This window comes from Rhinoderma darwinii, chromosome 10 (genome assembly GCF_050947455.1).
Source record: "Rhinoderma darwinii isolate aRhiDar2 chromosome 10, aRhiDar2.hap1, whole genome shotgun sequence".
NCBI lineage: Eukaryota > Metazoa > Chordata > Amphibia > Anura > Rhinodermatidae > Rhinoderma > Rhinoderma darwinii.
This window is the reverse complement of record NC_134696.1, coordinates 92160700-92181889: the sequence shown is the minus strand read 5'-3', so window position 1 is coordinate 92181889 and position 21190 is coordinate 92160700. Positions and strand designations below refer to the sequence as shown.

General features: G+C 41.4%; 1 protein-coding gene across 5 annotated transcripts in view; it reads right to left on the bottom strand.

Annotated features, from left to right (window-relative positions):
- The window catches only part of LOC142662207 (cell adhesion molecule CEACAM16-like), an 80280-nt gene that overhangs the window by 24622 nt on the left and 34468 nt on the right, over nt 1–21190 (bottom strand). The window contains exon 1 of one of the 5 annotated variants that reach the window (XM_075840265.1): nt 16576–16656. The exons of the other annotated variants lie outside the window; for them this stretch is intronic. The gene's annotated coding sequence lies outside the window, so the exon portion shown is untranslated. Of the gene's footprint in view, nt 1–16575; nt 16657–21190 lie in introns of those variants that run through there. 5 annotated transcript variants of the gene reach the window in all.

Here is a 21190-nt window from a genome sequence, read left to right as displayed (position 1 = left end):
GCTTCTGCATACATGACTTCGCACTAGAAAATCCCGAGTAGGCCAAATGGTGGTCCTTTCCTTCTGAGCCCTCCCATGGGCCCAAACGGCAGTTTATCACAACAAATGGGGTATTGCGGCACTCAGAACAAATTGCGCAAAAGAATGGGGTATTTTGTTTCTTGTGAAAATAAGAAATTTTCAGCCAAAACTACATATTATTTGACAAAAATAATTTTGTTTTCATTCCCAGCCCAATTCAAATAAGTTCTGTGAAGAAACTATGGGGTCTAAATGGTCACATTACCCATAAATGAATTCCTTGAGGGGTGTAGTTTCCAAAATGGGGTCACTTCTGGTGGGTTTCCATTGCTTTGATACCTCTGGGGCTCTGCAAATGTGACATGGCACCCGAAAACCAATCCAACAAAATCTGTACTCCAAAGAACACACAGCGCTCCTTCCCTTCTGAGGCCTCCCATGGGCCCAAACGGCAGTTTATCACCACAAATGGGGTATTGCCGCACTCAGGACAAATTGGGCAACAAAATTGAGTATTTTATTTCTTGTGAAAATAAGAATTTTTGAGCTAAAATGACATATTATTGGAAAAAATATATTTTTTTTAAATTCCCAGCCCAATTCAAATAAGTTCTGTGAAGAAACTATGGGGTCTAAATGGTCACATTACCCATAAATGAATTCCTTGAGGGGTGTAGTTTCCAAAATGGGGTCACTTCTGGTGGGTTTCCATTGCTTTGATACCTCTGGGGCTCTGCAAATGCGACATGGCACACGAAAACCAAACCAGCAAAATCTGTACTCCAAAGAACACACAGCGCTCCTTCCCTTCTGAGGCCTCCCATGGGCCCAAACGGCAGTTTATTGCCACAAATGGGGTATTGATGCACTCAGGAGAAATTGGGCAACAAAATTGAGTATTTTGTTCCCTGTGAAAATAAGAAATTTTGGTAAAAAATTACATCTTATTGGAAAAAATGACATTTTTTTAATGTCACAGCCCAATTGAAATAGGTGCTGTGAAAAAACTGTGCGGTCAAAATGCTAACAACAACCATAAATGAATTCCTTGAGGGGTGTAGTTTCCAAAATGGGGTCACTTTTGGTGGGTTTCCATTGCTTTGATACCTCTGAGGCTCTGCAAATGCGACATGGCACCCGAAAACCAATCCAACAAAATCTGGACTCCAACAAACATATAGCGCTCCTTTCCTTCTGAGCCCTCCCATGGGCACAAACGGCAGTTTATCACCACAAATGGGGTACTGCCACACTAAGGACAAATTGGGCAACAAAATGGGGTATTTTGTTCCCTGTGAAAATAAGAAATTTTGATCACAAATGACATTTTATTGGAAAAAATGACATTTTTTTCATTTCAGAGCCCAATTCAAATACGTCCTGTGAAAAAAATGTGCGGTCAAAATGGTAACAACAACCCTAAATGAATTCCTTGAGGGGTGTAGTTTACAAAATGGGGTCACTATTGGGGGATTCCTACTGTTTTGACACCTCAACACCTCTTCAAACCTGGCATGCTGCCTAAAATATATTCTAATAAAAAAGAGGACTCAAAATGCACTAGGTGCTTCTTTGCTTCTGGGGCTTGTGTTTTAGTCCACGAGCGCAGTAGGGCCACATGTGGGACATTTCTAAAAACTGCAGAATCTGGAAAATACATATTTAGTAGTGTTTCTCTGGTAAAACCTTCTGTGTTACAGAAAAAAAAATGAATAAAATTGAAATTCAGCAAGAAAAATGAAATTTGCAAATTTCACCTCCACTTTGCTTTAATTCCTGTGAAATGCCTGAAGGGTTAAAAAACTTTATAACTGCTGTTTTGAATACTTTGAGGGGTCTAGTTTTTAAAATGGGGTGTTTTATCAGGGTTTCTAATACATAGGCCCCACAAAGCCACTTCAGAACTCAAGAGGTACCTTAAAAAAAAGGCTTTTTAAATTTTCTTAAAAATATGAGAAATTGCTGTTTATGTTCTAAGCCTTGTAACGTCCAAGAAAAATAAAAGAATGTTCAAAAAACGATGCCAATCTAAAGTAGACATATGGGAAATGTGAACTAGTAACTATTTTGGGTGGTATAACCGTCTGTTTTACAAGCAGATGCATTTAAATTCTGAAAAATGCAATTTTTTCAAAATTTTCTCTCAATTTTGCAATTTTTCACCAATAAACACTGAATATATCGACCAAATTTTACCACGAACATGAAGCCCAATGTGTCACGAGAAAACAATCTCAGAATCGCTTGGGTAGGTTTAAGCATTCCGATGTTATTACCACATAAAGTGAAATATGTCAGATTTGAAAAATGGGCTCTGAGCCTTAAGGCCAAAACTAGGCTGCGTCCTTAAGGGGTTAAGCAGACACTCAAGAGTAGCAATCTCTAATGTGCCAATTTCTACAGTAAGGGTATGTTCACACGGCTTATTTTAAGCCGTTTTTCGGGCCGTAAATGGATGAAAAACGGCCGGAAAATCGGAAGCAGAATTCCGCCAAACATATGCCCATTGATTTCAATGGGAAAAACGGCGTTCTGTTCTGACGGGGCATTTTTTTATGCGGCCGTTTTGAAAAACGGCCACGTTAAAAAATGTCAGCGAATAAGAAGAGCATGTCACTTCTTGAGCCGTTTTTCATTGAATCTTTAGAAAAACCACTATAAACGAGATAGCCAACTGGCTTTAAAAAGGTATTTCCATTTTATAAACGGATTACATGTCTTAATAAGACACCACTTTAGTGTTGCGTCCTCTTCACTTAAATGGGGCCTATGGGACCCGCACTTATCTCTAGAACTGGGCCCCTAAACCCCATTCTAGCTTACACAGCTCCCGCTGGTTATGTGGTCAGGAGTTACGGAAACAGCCGAGTTCACTGAGGTACACTGATCCGTAACTCTCATAGAAGTGAACGGGAGTTACGGAAACAGCGTAGCACGGCGAGCTATGCTGTTTCAGTCATTCCCATCTATGGGAGTTACAGAAACAATGTAGCCAGGCAAACTCTCGGCTGTTTTTGTAACTCCCGACCATCTAACCATGAAGAGGCCTGGAGGCAGCGGAGCCAAGAAAGGTAGGACGGGTTTTAGGGGGCCCCATTCTAGAGATAGCTGCGAGTGTCAGAGCTGGGTCCTGCATCTATCAGACATTTATGGCATATCCTGTGGGGCATGTCCCCTTTAATGATTTTGGCAGAAGGTAAACCTCTTCTAGATATGGACTGAGTTCTGAGCTCATAGACAGGAACTAATGATGCCTCTATGTCCAGCACAGTGACAACACTTAATGTGGGCTGGGTTGGACTGGCCCACCAGAGTAGCACAGAATTTTCTGATGGGTCTGAGCTCTGACACAACAGCGGGCCACAAATTACCAACAAAAACTTTGACTTTGGAGCCAATCACTTGCCACTAGGCTCTATTTATGATGGGGTGATTCACAAATAACCTATTAGATCTTATGTGTTAAGATTATGATGCAATTAAAAGTGTATGTGCACATTCTGTATAGATGGAGGGTGGATCCCAACAATCAATTTCTCTGGTGGAAGGAACTCCAGTCCATTACTGAATGTGGGGCACCTAGTTAAGCATCAATAGCTGTCGGTGAAGGAAAAAGCAACCCACAGGACAACCATTGTCTGAAGGGAGTGGAAGAAATGTCTGCGGGTCTTCTCGGGGAACAGACCCTTGAGCACTGCTCTATTGTCCTATATGTGGTTCATCAATACGAGAAAGCGTTGTTGTACCTACTTTTTTATTTTGTCAATAGATATTTACTGTATACCCTTCGCATAATTGCCTGAGGAGGTACCTCCGGCAACTTTTATATACCAATGGACCTATTTTATAACCATTGAAACCCGAAAAATGAGGACCAGCACCAGATATCTGGGTTAACATGATCTACACTAGACACGGACTCCACTGTGACTGTTGCCTAAGAGTCCACATACTTCTAGAGTGTTCACTGCATAAAACGTGTGTTTATACACTGGCTAGCACTGTTTTTTCATGCCTTTATGTCAAGCTGTGCGCCTAAACAAAGCAGGATGGTACCTGCTGTTAGAACAGTAAAGGCCTGCAGTATATATTAGCCATAAAGATGATAGATAGTTAATATTGTTAAAGTATAGTAAACATCTCACAATACAATAGGTGTGGGTTTGGTCGACTGGAAAGATCAATAGATGTTCAGGGTGGATGCTGATGTTCCTTAGAGCCATGTCCTCTGTTACATCAGCATGGAGGTCAAATCGTACCAGACAGCTCAAAATAAACTCTAGAAACTGTCAACGACAGCAGTTTAAAATGGTTAATATACACACCCTACAGTAAGAAACTATATTCATGGTTATGTCCATCGGTTATCGGACAACTGAGGAATTGGTTTTCGACAAACAGTTATTATCTTGGGTTCATATAATTTCATTGCTAATAAGATCAACAACTTATTATGTGGACAATGCTGTCCTAAGTGATATGATGAGGGATCATTTTTGTGACAATTGTTTTTGCCTATGTCATTGACCAGAAATCTATGGTTGCAGAGCTGGTATTCAGGACATAGTCAGCCCAATTCAGCCTTTGATGGTTCTCAGAGCATAAGTCATTCCAGGTACATGTTCCACATTAGGCTTCAAGCCTTCTTATCTCACCCATGGAATTCATGTTCAGCTGAGTGTTAACACTCGTGTAGATAAGCTAATATCAAGAATGAGAAAGGCAAATATTTTTTAATCTAAGGTTACTTCAAGACATCGGGACTCTTGTTATTCCATTTACTAGTCCTAAAACCAATTGTACAGAACTACAACAGAGCGGCTTATTTAAAATGATATTGTATAATGTGATAATGCACAACTATGAGCCAGCATAATAACGCTGGTCTATTTATCATATCCTGAGACATGACTGGCCTAAGGGTCCTCTTACACGTCCCTACATGGGCTGTGTAAAAGAGCGCCGATCAACCAAACAGCTCGAGCATGAGCATGGGCAAACGTTACTACGATCGCTCGTCCCCATACATTTCCATCAGGTCGGCAGCACAGGGAGATATGCTGCTGATAACAATAATATTTCATGCTGCATAAATGATACAATCAGATGATGAACGAGCATTTGCACGTACATCGGCTGATCGTTCCCCTGTTTACACAGGACAATGATCAGGAAGAAAGAAAGTTTATATGAACGCTCGTTTGCCCGATAATTGTCCCGTGTAAAAGGACCTTAAGGATCGAAAAATCAATTTGGTCAAAAATGTTCTAGGATTCCTGGTCGTGATGTTTTCTTGTTCTTTTGTCCTAATTCCATGCTATCCTTCTGTTTGTCACTGGTCCATCTGTCTCTTGGTTCTTTTCAAGTCCTGATTATGTCTCTGGATTGTCCTTCAGCTCTGCTACCTTTTATGTGACAATCCGAGCTATGTTTCTGGACTACAGCCTTACTGCCTAGGTTTTGACCCAACTACTGTCTCCCCTTCATTGATGGTCCTGCACCCACCACCAATCAGGGACTACTCTGGGGAACATGACCTGAGGATACCTAAAAGCATAATCCTTGTAGGTCAAGGGCATACATACCATACAGTCAGACCATACAGCTAATATGGGACCCTTGGAGGGAGAAAGCCCAGCCGTGGTAGGTCCCATACCCTTTGCTACTAGGTGGCGTGAAACTGTGAATGACTCCCCTCTCTAGGATCTTTGTACACCAGGGATTCCAAGAACTTCTTTTAGGGAATAGTGCAATTGTTGGGTTTTCCTCCAAGGTCCTAACCACATAGGATTTCCACATTCACTACTATGTCAATTCTCTCTGCTGTTTATTATTTTACATGGTAGCACTTTAGTCAGTATTTTGCATTAGTATTTGGCAACCAAAGCCAGGAGAGGGTTTAAGACAAATAAGGCTATGTGCACGTGAAATGAGAAATTATGGGTGAAAGATACCACTGTTAAGGCCTCTGTCACAGCCTACCTTTAACGTACATGTTAATAGCTTTTCCCGGCGTATACGTTAAACGTAGCCAAAAAAGGTGATGTGCACAGAGTCTAAGAGGTCCAAGTCTTTCCATTATATGTATTTTTATTTTCCTTTCCTGGATTTGGTTTCTAAATACGGATGCAAAATACTGGCCAAACTACTGCCACGTGAAAGAGGCCTAAAGTGCAGAATCCTGTACATGTGAGTAGACGGTACCATTGCATTCCAGGTAAATGAAAGATTTAAGCAACATGGTTGTAGAAGTCAGAAAGACAAACATTTAAAATCGTATCAGGATGGAAAGTCCCTTCTACCGTTGGCCGTGTCATTATATAGTGTAAGAGTACTACTACCAGAATTGCTTCCTTTTTGAGTAAGTTTAATCTGATAATAGACCGTGATGGGTAATTCCATGCCATGGCCCTGCAGTCTGGCTGCAGAGTACAGGTCAGCAGCGCCCTGGTCAGACTGCATCTACTCATAAAAAAGCTATTTAGATAATAGGAGTACAGGAGGAAACTTTTATATTCCATATAAATTGCTGCATATTCGATTCCCGTACATACTAGAGTAGCTTATATACTAGAGGAGCTTGACATTTGACTCACAGAACTCCTTGCCACTGCGGCCATTTTTCATTTTAGTTTTTTTCTCCCTGCTTTCCAAAAGCCATAACTTTATTTTACTGCCAACATATCCGTATGAGGGCTTGTCTTTTACAGGTTGAGCTGTAGTTTTTAGTAGCACAATGTAATGTACATTATAATGTACTGGGAAACGGCAAAAATAAAAACATTTGTGGGGTGGAATGGAAAAAAGAAAGAAAGAAAGTGGAATGTTTTTTGGGGTTTTGCTTTACAGCGTTTGCAGGAAACGTAACTTTATTCTGCAGCTTAATATGATTTCAGCAATACCAAATTTATATAGTTTCTTTTATGATGTACTACTTTTTAGAAGAAAAAACAATTCGTTAAAAAATATATGTTTTGTGAAAGAAAGACGAACAGACACGAAGCGGCTGAGCGCTCACACGAGCACTTCAGCTGCTTCGTTCTAGCGATTGGTGGGGGTCTCAGTGCTCGGACCCCACCAATCCAAACTTCTAACATGTCACTATGACATGTCAGAAGTTTGTCAAACATTTAGCTAAACTTCAATGTTGTAGCGTCGGTTGCGAGACATTTTATGTATCCAGAAATATGCACTTTGTTCTGACAATTATTGTTTCATGAAGCAGAATATTAATTTATGCTGACTATGTCTTTTTAAGAAAAACTGCGCATTTCCAAAACTTTTGATACGTCACAGAGACATGTCAGATGTTTTGATCAGTGGGGGTCCTGCTGCTGAGAACCCATCCGACCGCTCAAACGATGTGGCAGAAGTGCGTAGTCGAGTGCCTTGCCCCTTCGGCTGTGAGTGGCTTTCCTCGTCAGCTTAAAGACGGGCTCATAGAAAGTCTCTGTGAGTGCAACCAACAACTCGAATGTCTTGAATATATTTTGCAGATATTCCTACCAACCTCATTTTGTAGGCCTAGGCAAAAAAAAAAAGAGAGGCGTGTTTATTTAGTGTGAGGACCTATCTGTATGTGCTCGATCTGTCGCGGCAGGTGGGCTGACCCAATTTGATCAAAACGTGCGCTATGAACCTCACATTTCTAAGTATAGTACATATAGCAGTTGTACAGTTTAAAATAATCTATATAATCAATGTTTGCGTATATCTTAGCGCCTACAGAGTGCTGCTGTTTCTTTGTGTTGGTTTGTTTTGTATTGCAGTCACAACAGATGTGCACCTGCACAATTATTTCACTATGTTAGAATGTGCGGACTAAGAGCCTGTGTACATCTTGCTTTTGCCTTCTGTAGACCTCTGATGGCCGGCTGTAACGTATCCCACTGCATAGGCACACAGTGAGATACGTCGCCCGAACCCCCCGAGCAGAGAGTTACCTGAAGTGCTGTGCCCTTGGAAGCTCCTGACCTCACTGTTCATATATGGACAGTGATGTCAGGAGTTACAATACCGTGTCCCCAGCCAGAGCATCGGAAGCACAAAGCTACGGCAGAGCGCTTCCAATGCTGGATTCTTTCATTGGGAAGCTCCTGGCATCACTGTCCATACTGTATATGTACAGGGGGCTTCCCAACGTATATGTCTAACGTATACCTGTAAAAAATGCATAAACTGCGCAGAATACTTTTTTGTGGGCTCCCTCAGGATAGAATAGTATAGTCTACTCCACTATTTTATCCTCCAGTTGGGCATTCATTAATCTTCTGCTCTATGAAATATTAATTTGAGGGAACAATGTGCATATTTCTCAGTGTCTCGCAGTCTACCAAGACAACCATTCATATTATTTCTGTAAGCCCCTTACTAATCAGTATACCGCTAGAGCCCCGCGATCCGTACCTGTCTTACGAACAAAGAATTGTTAATAGGACTTTTTAGCTATTAACCCATTCAAGACAAAGCCATTTTTTGCTTTTTCACTTTAATTTTTTACTCCCTGCCTTTCAAGAGCCATAACTTTTTATTTTTCCCTTAAGTACCATATAACTGAAAAAAAAGTTATTTGCGGGGTGGAATAGGAAAAAACTGTGATTCTTCCATTGTTTTTTGGGTTTCATTTTTTATGGCTTTCACCGTGCGGTAAAAACGACAACTTAACTTTATTCTGCTGCTTAATACTATAATGTTGATGACAAATTTCTATAGGTAATTTTTTTATTTTACTACTTTTACAAAGAAAAAACTATTTGTTCAAAATGTTCAATTTGTTTTTTCACCACATTCCGAGAGCCATAACTTTTTTATTTTTCGTCGATTGAGCGGTGTGAGTGCTTATTTTTTGCGGGACGAGCTGTAGTTTTTATTCGTACCATTTCTTGGTAAATACAACCTTTTGATCACTTCTTATTAAAAAGATTCTAAGAGCTAAGGTGACCAAAAAAAACAGCGATTAGAGTTTTCCATATTTTTTTTAACGGTGCTCACCGTGCACATTAAATAATGTTATATTGCAATAGTTCAGACTTTTAGGAATGCGGCGATACCAATTTTGTTTATTTTTTTTTACATTACTATAGAGGAAATTGGGAAAAGGGCTTTTTTTGAATTTTTTATATATTTTTTTTCACTACTGAAATTTTTTTTAAACTTTTTTGTTTTTACACTTTTTAATATTTCCCCTAGGGGATTTGAACTAGTGATCATTACATCGCTAGTACAATACACTGCATTATTGCAGTATATTGTAATTTTTATAGGCTTCTGTAAAACCCTGCCAGAGGCAGGGCTTAAAGAGGCTCTGACCCCACATTATAAGTTCCCTATCTCCTACATAATGTGATCGGTGCTGTAATGTAGATTACAACAGTGGTTTTTATTTTGAAAAACAATCAATTTTGAGCAAGTTATGCACAATTTTAGATTTATGCTAATTCGTTTCTTAATAGACAACTGGGCGTGTTTTTACTTTTTCACCAACTGGGGTTGTAAAGAGAAGTGTATGACACTGGCCAATCAGCTTCATACACTTCTCTCCATTCATTTTTAGCAGTACTCGCCACACAGCGTGATCTTGCAAAATCACGCTGTGCTGTCACATACTCCCACATTAACTTTACCGAAGTGTCTTGAGAGTGAATGGACATCACCTCCAGCCAGGATGCGATGTCTATTCACACTCCCGACACTTCGGTAAAGTTTGTTGGGGACTTACTCACACAGAAACTTTACCGAAGTGTCGGGAGTGTGAATAGACATTGCGTCCTGGTTGGAGGCAATGTCTATTCACTCTCAAGACACTTTGGTAAAGTTAATGTGGGAGTATGTGACTGTACAGTGTGATCTCGCGAGATCACACGGTGTTGCGAGCACTGCTAAAAATTAATGGAGAGAAGTGTATGACGCTGATTGGCCAGCATCATACACTTCTCTTTACAACGCCCAGTTGCTAAAAAAGTAAAAACATGCCCAGTTGTCTATTTTGAAACTAATTAGCATAAATCTAAAATTGTGCATAACTTGCTCAAAATTGATAGTTTTTCAAAATAAAAACCACTGTTGTTATGTATATTAAAGCGCTGGTCACATTATGTAGGAGAGAGGGCACTTATAATCTGGTGACAGAGCCTCTTTAACAGAGGCAAAAAGAAGGCAGACATGAGAGCCTTCATTAGGTCCCCGGGCTGCCCCATGCCAACCATCGGCACTCCGCAATCGTATTGTGAGGGGGGGTGAGCTGTCAGAGGGGACCACCCCCTCTTTCTAATGGCTTAGATACCGCAGTCGCTACTGATCACGGCATCTAAGTGGTTAAATAGTCAGGAACAGATTGATCGCTATTCCTGGCCATTAGTGAAAATAAAACACAGCTGACACCCACAGCATATGGAGCAGGTTCAGAGCTTGAGCCCGCTCCATACTTCACCCCGCACCAGGACATGCAGTTACGTCCAGGTGCGCAAAGGGGTTAAAGAAGCACTTTTTTGCCTATATAGTTCAGAATAGGCTGCTATTAAAGAATCATGTAGAGGCTACTGTGTATACCTGTTTTAGATGATGGGCAATCTATGGGTTGTCTGCCATGTTGTTTCCTTCTTCTCCTCTGATATGCAGACTACATTTCCCATGATGCTTCTGGCTTTTCAGAGATAGAGGGGCAAAGACTCATCCCACTGCACTTGCTCAGAGTCCTATCTAAGTGCAGCAAATGATAGATCAGTGACATAGAAATTCTGTCCTTCTGCAGAGTTTCAGTGTATTCTTATGTGATGCAGCTTGAGCCTGCCTCCCTGTCCTCTGCTAGTGATAATTTTCTCCATGTCAGTCCTTACAAGTAGAGACAGTGAGGAGCATAGAAATACACTGGACTCTCTGCACACAGCACATACAGATAGTATACACAGGCAGAGTTAGTGGGGGTTTTATACCGCTGCAGATACTCATTGTATGGACTATTATATCACTGCACTGCTGCGCTCTTAGATAGGGGAGAAATGATCTCTTCAGCATCACTTTATGCATGGGGACATACAGAGGAACAAGGAGCTGGGTGGAGAGCAGAGATGTGCAACTAAGCTGGGAAGAAACAAATGGAACTGCTAGAATATTGCTTGTGAGTTAGCAGATATGTGCAAAAAAAATTGCTGGAGTGCTTTTTTAATCTATTGGGACACGTTTTCATCTTGCTTTATATTGGTTTTAATTGTAGCATTAATATGGTTTTGTCTATCAGATATTCAAACTATTGGGACAACATACAGTGTATTTAATATTTGACAAATTATTGTCGCAATACATTCAATGAAATTTCTGATCTTACATCTTGATATCTCAGTACACTACAGTGGTATATTTGGGTTGTCTAGAGAGCCGGTGTACGCATTCAATTGCTTTTTCAAATTCTACCGAATATTCCTGGTAATCTTATAGTGTTATACTATGATATGCTTTATATTTGTGTTCCCTATTACATGGCATTCATTTTTATATATTTTTATTATGATTTAGGGTAATTTGGTCTGGGTTAACGCTATTGCAATGATTTGGGGGGAAGGGGGGTTTGAAGAGGCTGTGCTAACGTTATTTTTTTATATTCTTTTTAGTCTGCACCCGACAAGTCAGAAAACGTTTAGAATTTTTGTATTTTTCTTCACTTTAGTATTATAGATATTTCCTTCTGATATTTTTTTCCTCTATTAAGCTGTGACATTCCTCCCTCTTTTCTAATGAAGAGGGCATGGCTCGGCCTATGACATATGTATCACCCATCAAGCCAATTATTTCCTCGAAAACCAGCTTACATGTACAACATGATACTGTTCAAGTTAAAGATATATAGCAAGAATCTTTTGCCACCATTGCTGTTTTAGTAACATAGAACTGAAAAAGAAGGAAGAATTGAATATTCACATTCCCTATTCAAAGGCTTCAGCATTTTACCCTACGTATGAACCTCCCCAAGGCCTCATGACTGTGACCCCCCACTGGGTATGCAACACAAATAAAGGGAGGCCTCATTATTGTGAGGAGTCATGTTACTCCAATAAACCAGCTCCGTCAGACACATCACATCACTTCGATTAGGAAAGGAGTGGCACGCACATTACATTTCTAGCTGCTTTCTACTTTCTAACTACAAAATGAGGACTACAGCTATGCAGAAAAATCCTGCGAAGAATATTTAGCAAAAAATCATTCTGATATCCTTTAGATAAAAAGACAGAAAGATTGATACATAGACAGATTTACTGAGGTAAAAAGGAACGTAATTCGGGCGTTTTAACCTCGAATTATGTCCGAAAATACGGCTCCAATGCGCCGGCAAACATCTGTCCATTCATTTGAAAGGGCTTTACGATGTTCTGTGCCGATGTTCATTTTTTTTACGCGCCGCTGTCAAAAGACGGCGCGTAAAAAAGACACCCGCGTCAAAGAAGTGCATGTCACTTCTTGGGACGTAATTGGAGCCGTTTTCAATTGACTACATAGAAAAACAGCTCCAATTACGTCCGTAATGGACGCAGCGAAAAACGCCTGCAACATGACATTACGTCTGAAATTCCGGAGCCGTTTTCTCCTGAAAACAGCTGTAATCGACGCTGCCGTGTGAACATACCCTAACAGGTCACTCCTAGCCTAAAAAAGAAACGCACATTTACAAAATACTGTAAAAAAAGGGAAAAAAATTGAAAAATAACGGCAAGTGGCAAGTGAACTTACTTTACCCAGGGATATGCTTACTATTTAATATGATTTTAGGCGTATAGCTATAGGGGTGATGAGGTAGCAGTCACACCCGAGGCCTCGGACCTAAAGAGGGGCCCAAGGCACCTTTGTCACCTAACAGCACACCAGTAAGGCTTCGTTCACATCTGGGTCGGGACTCTGTTCATGGGTTCCATCGGACCTTTCTGTCAGGGGAACCCATAAACGGAATGAAAACTGAAACAAACGGAAACCATAGGGATCCGGTGCAAATGGTTTCCGTTTGTCACCGTTCTGTAAGGGTTCCAATGTTTTGACGGAATCAATACTGTAGTCAACTGCGCTACTGATTCCGTCAAAACAACGGCACCCATACACATCGGTGACAAACGGAAACCATTTGCACCGTATCCGTCCTATGGTTTCTGTTTGGATTCCGTTCAAGGGGTTCCCCTGACGGAAAGGTCCGACGGAAGCCATGAACAGAGTCCCGACGCAGATGTGAACAGAGCCTAATATAAAGCAGAAGGCTGCAGTCACAGAATAACGGCCGTGCTGCAAGTGAATAAGAGCAGAGTTGAAGTAACCCATCACAGCTGCTATAATGTGACCGGAGCCTTCTGTTTCTGGTACCGACTCCTGCATAGCTACTGGCGCCTGTAGACAGCCAGAACAGGTGGTCGGTGCGGAGTTCAGGTGTTGGATAGGTCATCAGTATATAAGTCAGCCCCAACTTGGACAACAACCCCTTTAAGGGTATGTTCACACGGCAGCGTCCGTTACGGCTGAAATTACGGTGCTGTTTTCAGGAGAAAACAGCTCCGGCATTTCAGCCGTAATGGCATGTGCAGGCGCTTTTCGCTGCGTCCATTACGGACGTAAATGGAGCTGTTTTTCCATGGAGTCCATGGAAAACGGCTCCGTTTACGTCTGAAGAAGTGACAGGCACTTCTTTGACGCGGGTCATTTTTACGTGCCGCCTTTTGACAGCGGCGTGTAAAAAAAAATGACCGTCGGCACAGAACATCGTAAAGTCCATTCAATTGAATGGGCAGATGTTTGCCAACGCTTATGAGCCGCATTTTCGGACGTAATTAGGGGGTAAAACGCCAGAATTACGTCCGCAAATAGGGTGTGTGAACCCAGCCTAATAATGAGTACCTGCTGAAACAACACTTCCGGCTTACTGATCATCAACTCATCACTGACCAGGAGACATTCACTAGTCAGCCCCATGTGTCATATCATGTGACCTATTAGAAGTAATGGCTGTTACTCACATAGGTTAATTTTGGAGAAGAGAACTGCCAAATAAATGAAAAAATCAGATTTGGATGGAACTTAAAGGGTGCAGTGACACAAGGTGTATGTGCCTCGTATTTCCGCAGTGTAAGAATACGCTGCAGAAAACTACAATGTATGCTCATGAGAAAAATATTCTGCAACAAATGACGGATTTCAATCGTTTTTGCGTTGCGGAACGTTTTTCCCATAGGCATATATTGTTATATTGTAAAGCAAACAAGTATGCCTCGTGTGACTGCGCCTAAACAGTTCTATACTTGCGATGTCGTATGTATCTGTTCAGACGTCTTAGGCTCCACGAAGACACAGGGTAGCCTACAAGCTGCAGTAATATCGCGGCATTACCACATCTTGTGAGAAACTTTAACGTTTTAGCATTATACACTACGCTAAACCACGCCGAGGCATACAGTAAAAAAAGTATACTGTGCAGTATACTTTTTTTTTTGCTATGGGGTCTCATGGGCGACATGAATACATGAAACATGGAATACATCAGAGCCTTTTAAACTAACTGTATACCTATGATGGAGACATATAACGAAGTGTGAACAAAGACTAAGTAAAATGCTAGCTCTCAAAATAATATGAAAATTACTGCAATGATTTAGAAATAGAAGACAACTGCACTCCAGATGTCAAAGCCCCATAAAGCTGTAATATGCATCATTCAAAACAAATGTATGTATGCCGAATGTAGATATAAAAGGCCCTTTCATGAACGGAGAGAATCAGATTATTGTACGACAAGCCATTTACTGTCACATGATTTCATTTTAAATTCAGTTCTCCATGGAAGCTGCAAGAATAAATACAGTATTTGTATGGATAGATAGATAGATAGATAGATAGATAGATAGATAGATAGATAGATAGATAGATAGATAGATAGATAGATAGATAGATAGATAGATAGATAGATAGATAGATAGATAGATAGATATGAGATAGATAGATAGATAGATAGATAGATAGATAGATAGATAGATAGATAGATAGATAGATAGATAGATAGATATGAGATAGATAGATAGATATGAGATAGATAGATAGATAGATAGATAGATAGATAGATAGATAGATAGATAGATAGATAGATAGATAGATAGATAGATAGATAGATAGATAGATAGATAGATATGAGATAGATAGATAGATAGATAGATAGATAGATAGATAGATAGATAGATAGATAGATAGATAGATAGATAGATTGATAGATAGATTGGCCTCTGCTTTGAGGTTTTCTCATCACACCCAGACAGAAGCCCCATACAATTGTATAGATCCACAGTATGTATTCAGCACACAAAAAGAAGTCACTGTACATGTACAATTCAACTCTGCTACATCTGTATATAGTTTTCTGGCATGTGGAAATACACATGTCAATTACCAGGAAATAAAGTCTCCAGCGTTAGAACACAACACAATTAACAGGGAAGGGCACAGGTACTGTATGTAGGTATTGCGTAGTATGATGTTATTTTACTACACTTGTAAACATCCGGCCATAAAATGTTATTGTCTATGTAATAAAGCTATTTGATGTGACCCTATATCCTGCTGACATCATTACGTTTGCCATACGACGGTCCGCGGTTTTACGGACCCATTCCGTTCTATTGGTTGCGGACACCTTTCCGTAGCGCTATGGATGGGTGTTTGTGCCATAGAACCGTGCGGGAATTATGAAGAATGTCCTATTTTTCGTATTTTACGGGCCGTGCTCCTATACTTTGTATGGGAGCACGGCCTGAAAATGCGGGCAGCCGTCAGTGCCCGCAATCGTGGGCTGTGATTACGGGCATGTGGCCTTCTTCTGTATAGTGCAATAGTATCACTTGCTCTTTCTGTTCTTTGACCTCCATCACTTAGGTGGAAGCAATTGAAATAACAGTAAAAAATAGCAGTCAGTCAACCAAATCCCCCCTCATCACCCTGACAGCAGCAATCCAAAATTACTGGGCTCCCGCATTGCACCGTTTCTATAAAGATAACACTCCTCTGCTAACCTACTACTACAAGCCCCACCAAAATCATAATACGGATACCCCTCTTTATGATTTGCGTTGTCTTTTGACTCATGTTCAGTTTTCCACCGATTTTCCTGTAAATTTTTACACTCTCGACTTCCCGATGTCCTTTAAATTATAGATGTAGCAGAGCTGATTTCGTCAGGTGTGTTTGGTATAACTTCCCATGGTATTACAATGGTTTATCTCTGGTTTTACATACGACTGCAGATAAACCTATTGCAATATTGTAAGATGAAATAATGCATAAAGAATAAGGCCCCAGAGAGTTAAATTACAAAATTCAGCTCTGCTACATCTAGACTATGATACTGATCACATCAATCCTGAAGGTTTATATCCTCTGCATAACATATCAAAGACTGTCCATAAATCTCAAAACATGAGGCAGCTCCAAGTGATTGATATATAGATGGAGATTATATGTAGGATATATCAGTGCTGTAAAGACGCAGAATAGCAGCGTGCAGCTGTAGTATATAAACTGGTCCCCCCCTATACTCACTGCGTACACGGCACCTGTCCCTTTCCTGCTGCTGTGCTTCCAGGAGCCAAGCACCAACTGTGGTGGCTGGGACAGAAATACATCATAGCAGGAGGGTGGGGATAGAGGACGGAGATGGGAGGAGGGCAAGAAAACTGAAAGATCAGCAGGAGCTACTAAGTAGGGATTAACATGCATTGAAGGAGATTTCAGGAGAGGCTTAGGCGAGAGCAGGTGTCATGGAAACAAAAAGAGGCAAAATATAACAAACATTGTGCCAGGTAAATGAGACGGCCACAGATCAACGATAAAAGATTATTTTGCAACTTTCCTGGGTGTCCGGGATGCTCCGGGGGAAAAGGGGAGACCTCCTGGACTCTCTGTGGTCTGTATTCTATGGGTCTGTGTTTGTTTAGGGGGTCAGGTCTGGGGACTGTATTCATTTTGGAGTATGATGAAGGGCGTCCTAGGTGCTACTTGTGATTCAAATGCCTTATGTTGTGGGCGTGCTCGGTATAAATGGGTGGGGCATACGTTAAAATATGTTGCGTGCCAAGTAATACGTAAACCTCCCTGATTTCACTTGCCAAAAGAGCTATCCATCAGGAACAATAACAATGGTTCCCACAATAATGTATAAACTTGATTAGCAGGTATAGGTCCTAACGAATATGAATATAAAATACCTACGTGAACGAATAAACATGCATTAAAAAAATAATCATAATAATAATAATAATGTCTTATTTCCCCAAGTCACACACTATACAGCGCTGATTTAGAAACGCATTTAATATTCTGATGGTTTCGGGACAGTCCCTTTTTTGTTAGATAGGCCCACCCTATGAAAAAGTTAATTCCAGGATGTCCTGCTGCTGGGACCTCCAGTGATCAGCTGGACTCTGTGGAGAAACTTGCAGCAAGGGCTTTCCTACAGTTCTCATTGAAATCAATGGGCTGTACACGCAGGAGACCCCCCATGTATTAACTTAAAATTACCTAATCGGGTATTTGAAAATGGGTTTTCAAAACCAGAGAACCACTTTAAGCATTTATCCCATATTCACAGGATTTGCCATAAATATTTCATATGTTGGGTCTCACTTCTGGGACTTTATCTATTGGGAGATTTGGGAGAGTCTCCGAACAGTTTAACGTAAAGGTGGCCTTCCTTGCGTGCAGCCCTCTCTGTTACAGTTTATGGGAGTCGAGAAAATAGCTTAGCATTTTCCTGCAGGTAGAGATTCATACAGCTCCCAAATGCACTTAGCTCCCCCTAGTGATGGCTGCAGGCAGACAGAATTTTAATATTTAGCTTTTTGACATTGTGAATGGAAGCAGGGGATTTGGAGCTTGAACTGCCTACTTGAAGGCATTTTCTCATTATGATAATTTATCACCTATTCACAGGATAGGTGATGAATGTAAGATTGGTGGGGGACCCGAACTAATCCCGAGAACGTGGGTCCTCAAGTTCAAAACGTGAATGTAGCGGGACATCACATGCTCAGCCACCGCTGCATTCACTTTCCATGGGGCTGCCGGAGATAGCGGTCGGACCACCATCTAAATGACATTTATGACCTATACTGCGGATGGGTGATAAATTATCACAATAACAAAACCCCTTTAACTAAAGATAAGCCGACAAGCCACAGAGGTCATCCAAAGAGGTTAATGACTTTGAGTACCAAATAGATAGGTTTATTGCATGCAATGGCAGTGCAGCATGCAAGATACACTATATGGACAAAAGTATTGGGACACACTTCTTTATCATTGAATTTAGGGGTTTCATTCAGTCCCATTGCCAGATGTATAAAAATCCAGCACCTAGCCATGCAGTCCATCTTTACAAACATTTATGAAAGAATGGGTCGTTCTAAAGAGCCAACTATATTCCAGCGCAGTACTGTAATAGGATATCACCATGGTTACAAGTCAATTCGTGAAATGCCTTCCCTCCTACATATGCCATGATCAACTGTGAGTGATATTGTGATATTATTGCAAAGTGAAAGCATTTAGGGACCACAGCAACACAGCCATAAAGTTACGGTGCTGAGCATGTTCACTGAGTGCTGAGGAGCATAGTGCATAAAAGTCGCCAATACTCTGCTGACTCAATAACTGCAGAGCTCCGAACATCCTCTGGCATTAACATCCGCACAAAAACGGTATGCCAGGAGCTTCATGGGATGGATTTCCATGGCCGAGTAGCTGCTTGCAAGCCTTACATCAACAAGCACAATGCCAAGCTGTTTCGACCAGCGGGCTACTCCACCGGTGAGAGTTGCAGCTGGCAACAGATAACTGGACACACTGTACAAAACACCCCCATGTTCTGTCTTCAGTGCCTGAACCGCCGCTCATTAGTGCAGCGCCGGCCACATCACCTCAGGCTGACCGCACGCGCACTTAATGTCAGGAGAGGGGCAATGACTGTATTACACAGCAAGAGCCCCGCTCTATATTGGCGGAGGTCAGAGAAACTTCTCATCTCCGCCGCTATTCCCCTGAATGTTGCGATCAAAGTTGACAGCAGCATTCAGGGGAAAAGGAGAAGGAGGGATGACCCTGGAACGCGATTGAGGGACATACCATATATGGCCAGACAGCCCAGGGTCTATTGAAGGACCCCAGGGCTGTCCTACCATATTTCCTGTTAGGACATACCTAGGTATGACCTAACAACTGCCTGTGTACTATACTATTGGCTACTACAGAAGTATTTACCTTAAAGGGAATGTGTCGCTAGAATTTTTTTTTTTACAGTTAAACAGTTAGTATATAAATGACTACACATTGTTTTAATTTTTTCACAAGTCAGGAAATATTATAAATTAGATTCTGATTTATAACATTTCTATGTGCTGGTCACGAGAGGGAGCAATTCCCAAAATTGCAGCATTGGCGATGTGGTAAAGCAACCTCATTGCTTTATGCTGCAAAGTTGGAGTAGACACACTCGCTCTAGCCTCCTCACACAATCCCCCCTCCTTTCTCCTGGCCAGGAGAAAGGAGGGGGTTGAATGTTCAAACCTCCTACACTGTGTGCCGCCATTTTCTGAGCGAATGCACAGTGTAGGAGGATTAGATACAGTGGTAATCAGACAGTATAACACTAACATACACACACTTCACATACACAAACATAACTTGCCTGCTCCTGCCGCCGCTGCCGCCTCCGCTCCTAGTCCTTGCGTCTGCGCTGCCTTGAACATATGGCCGCAAGCCGCGACCGGAAGTCGTCACCTTACTGTCCGGCTGCGGCTTCCGGTCCACATGAAAATGGCGCCGGATATCGCTCTACCAAAGACCTGTCTTTTGGTCTGTGTGGGAGTGGCGCATGCGCCGTTCCCACACAGACGGCGTACGCTATAGTGAATGGAACGGCTCCCGTTCGCATTCTCTATGAGGATGTATGTGCCGTATTCCATCTCTGTATGTGTCGTTAATCGAAAATGACATACTAAAAGCAATATTATATATAAAAAAAAATTTGTGACACCTTCCCTTTAAAGGGGTTTTCCAACGAGAGACATTTATGACACATCCAGAGGATATGTCATACAGATGTAGCCATCTTTAACTTGATTCTGATAACTTGCTGCAGCGTGATATCACACAACAAAAGCCATTGAAAAAGTCAAGATAAGAGATCTAACCATTGTTTATTTAATGTGTTAAAAGTCAAGGTAAAGACGGTTACATCTGTAAATGTCAGATAGATGCGGGTCCCACCTCTGGGACCCGCACCTATCTCCAGAACGGGGCCCCCTAAACCCTGTTCAGCCGCTCTGTCTTGCGGCGGAATGAGGTGAATTCCGACCAAAAAGGTTATATGGTCATGAGTTACGTAAACAGCATAACTCGCTGAGCTACGCTGTTTCCGTAAGTCCCATAGAACTGAATGGTAGTTACGGAAACAGCGTAGCTCACATGCTATGTTGCTTCCGTAACTGTCATTCACTACTATGGGAGTTACGGAACCAGGGAAGCTCAGCGAGTTACGCCGTTTACGTAACTCCCGACCATATAGCCAGGAAGTGGCCGGGAGTCAGCGAGATCAGACAAAGCTAGAACAGGGATTAGGGGACCCTGTTCTGAAGATGGGTGCGGGTCCCAGAGCTGAGTCCCGTATCTATCTGATGTTTAAAATATATCCTGTGGATATGTCATAAATGTCTCTGATGGGAAAACCCCTTTAAAAACTGGTAAACCACCCATTGCTTTACATGATAAGTGGTTTATTGCGGAGAAAATCTGAATGTCACGAGAAATGACAAAAGTTAGTGTCTATTAGCCAGCTAGTTGTAGTAGTCTAAAATAATGAGATCTGGAAAGTTCTCCCCAAAGAAAAGAATCGGAGACTGACTTGTCAGAGAAGTGTTCCTGGCAACCCAATTTACAAGGCTATAGCTATATTCCTACCAACCCACTTGTCTCCATACTCAGTTGACATATGTATTCCCCATTACAATCTCAACTATTCAATCATGCTTGTTGTCATTAGTAAGCTGACATTTTGTCGACAGACACACCCCTAACAGTATAGTTGAACTTTCATAATGTAATACTCTCTGCTGCACTGTATTCTTGGAAAGTGTTATTTTATACATTAGATTACTATACA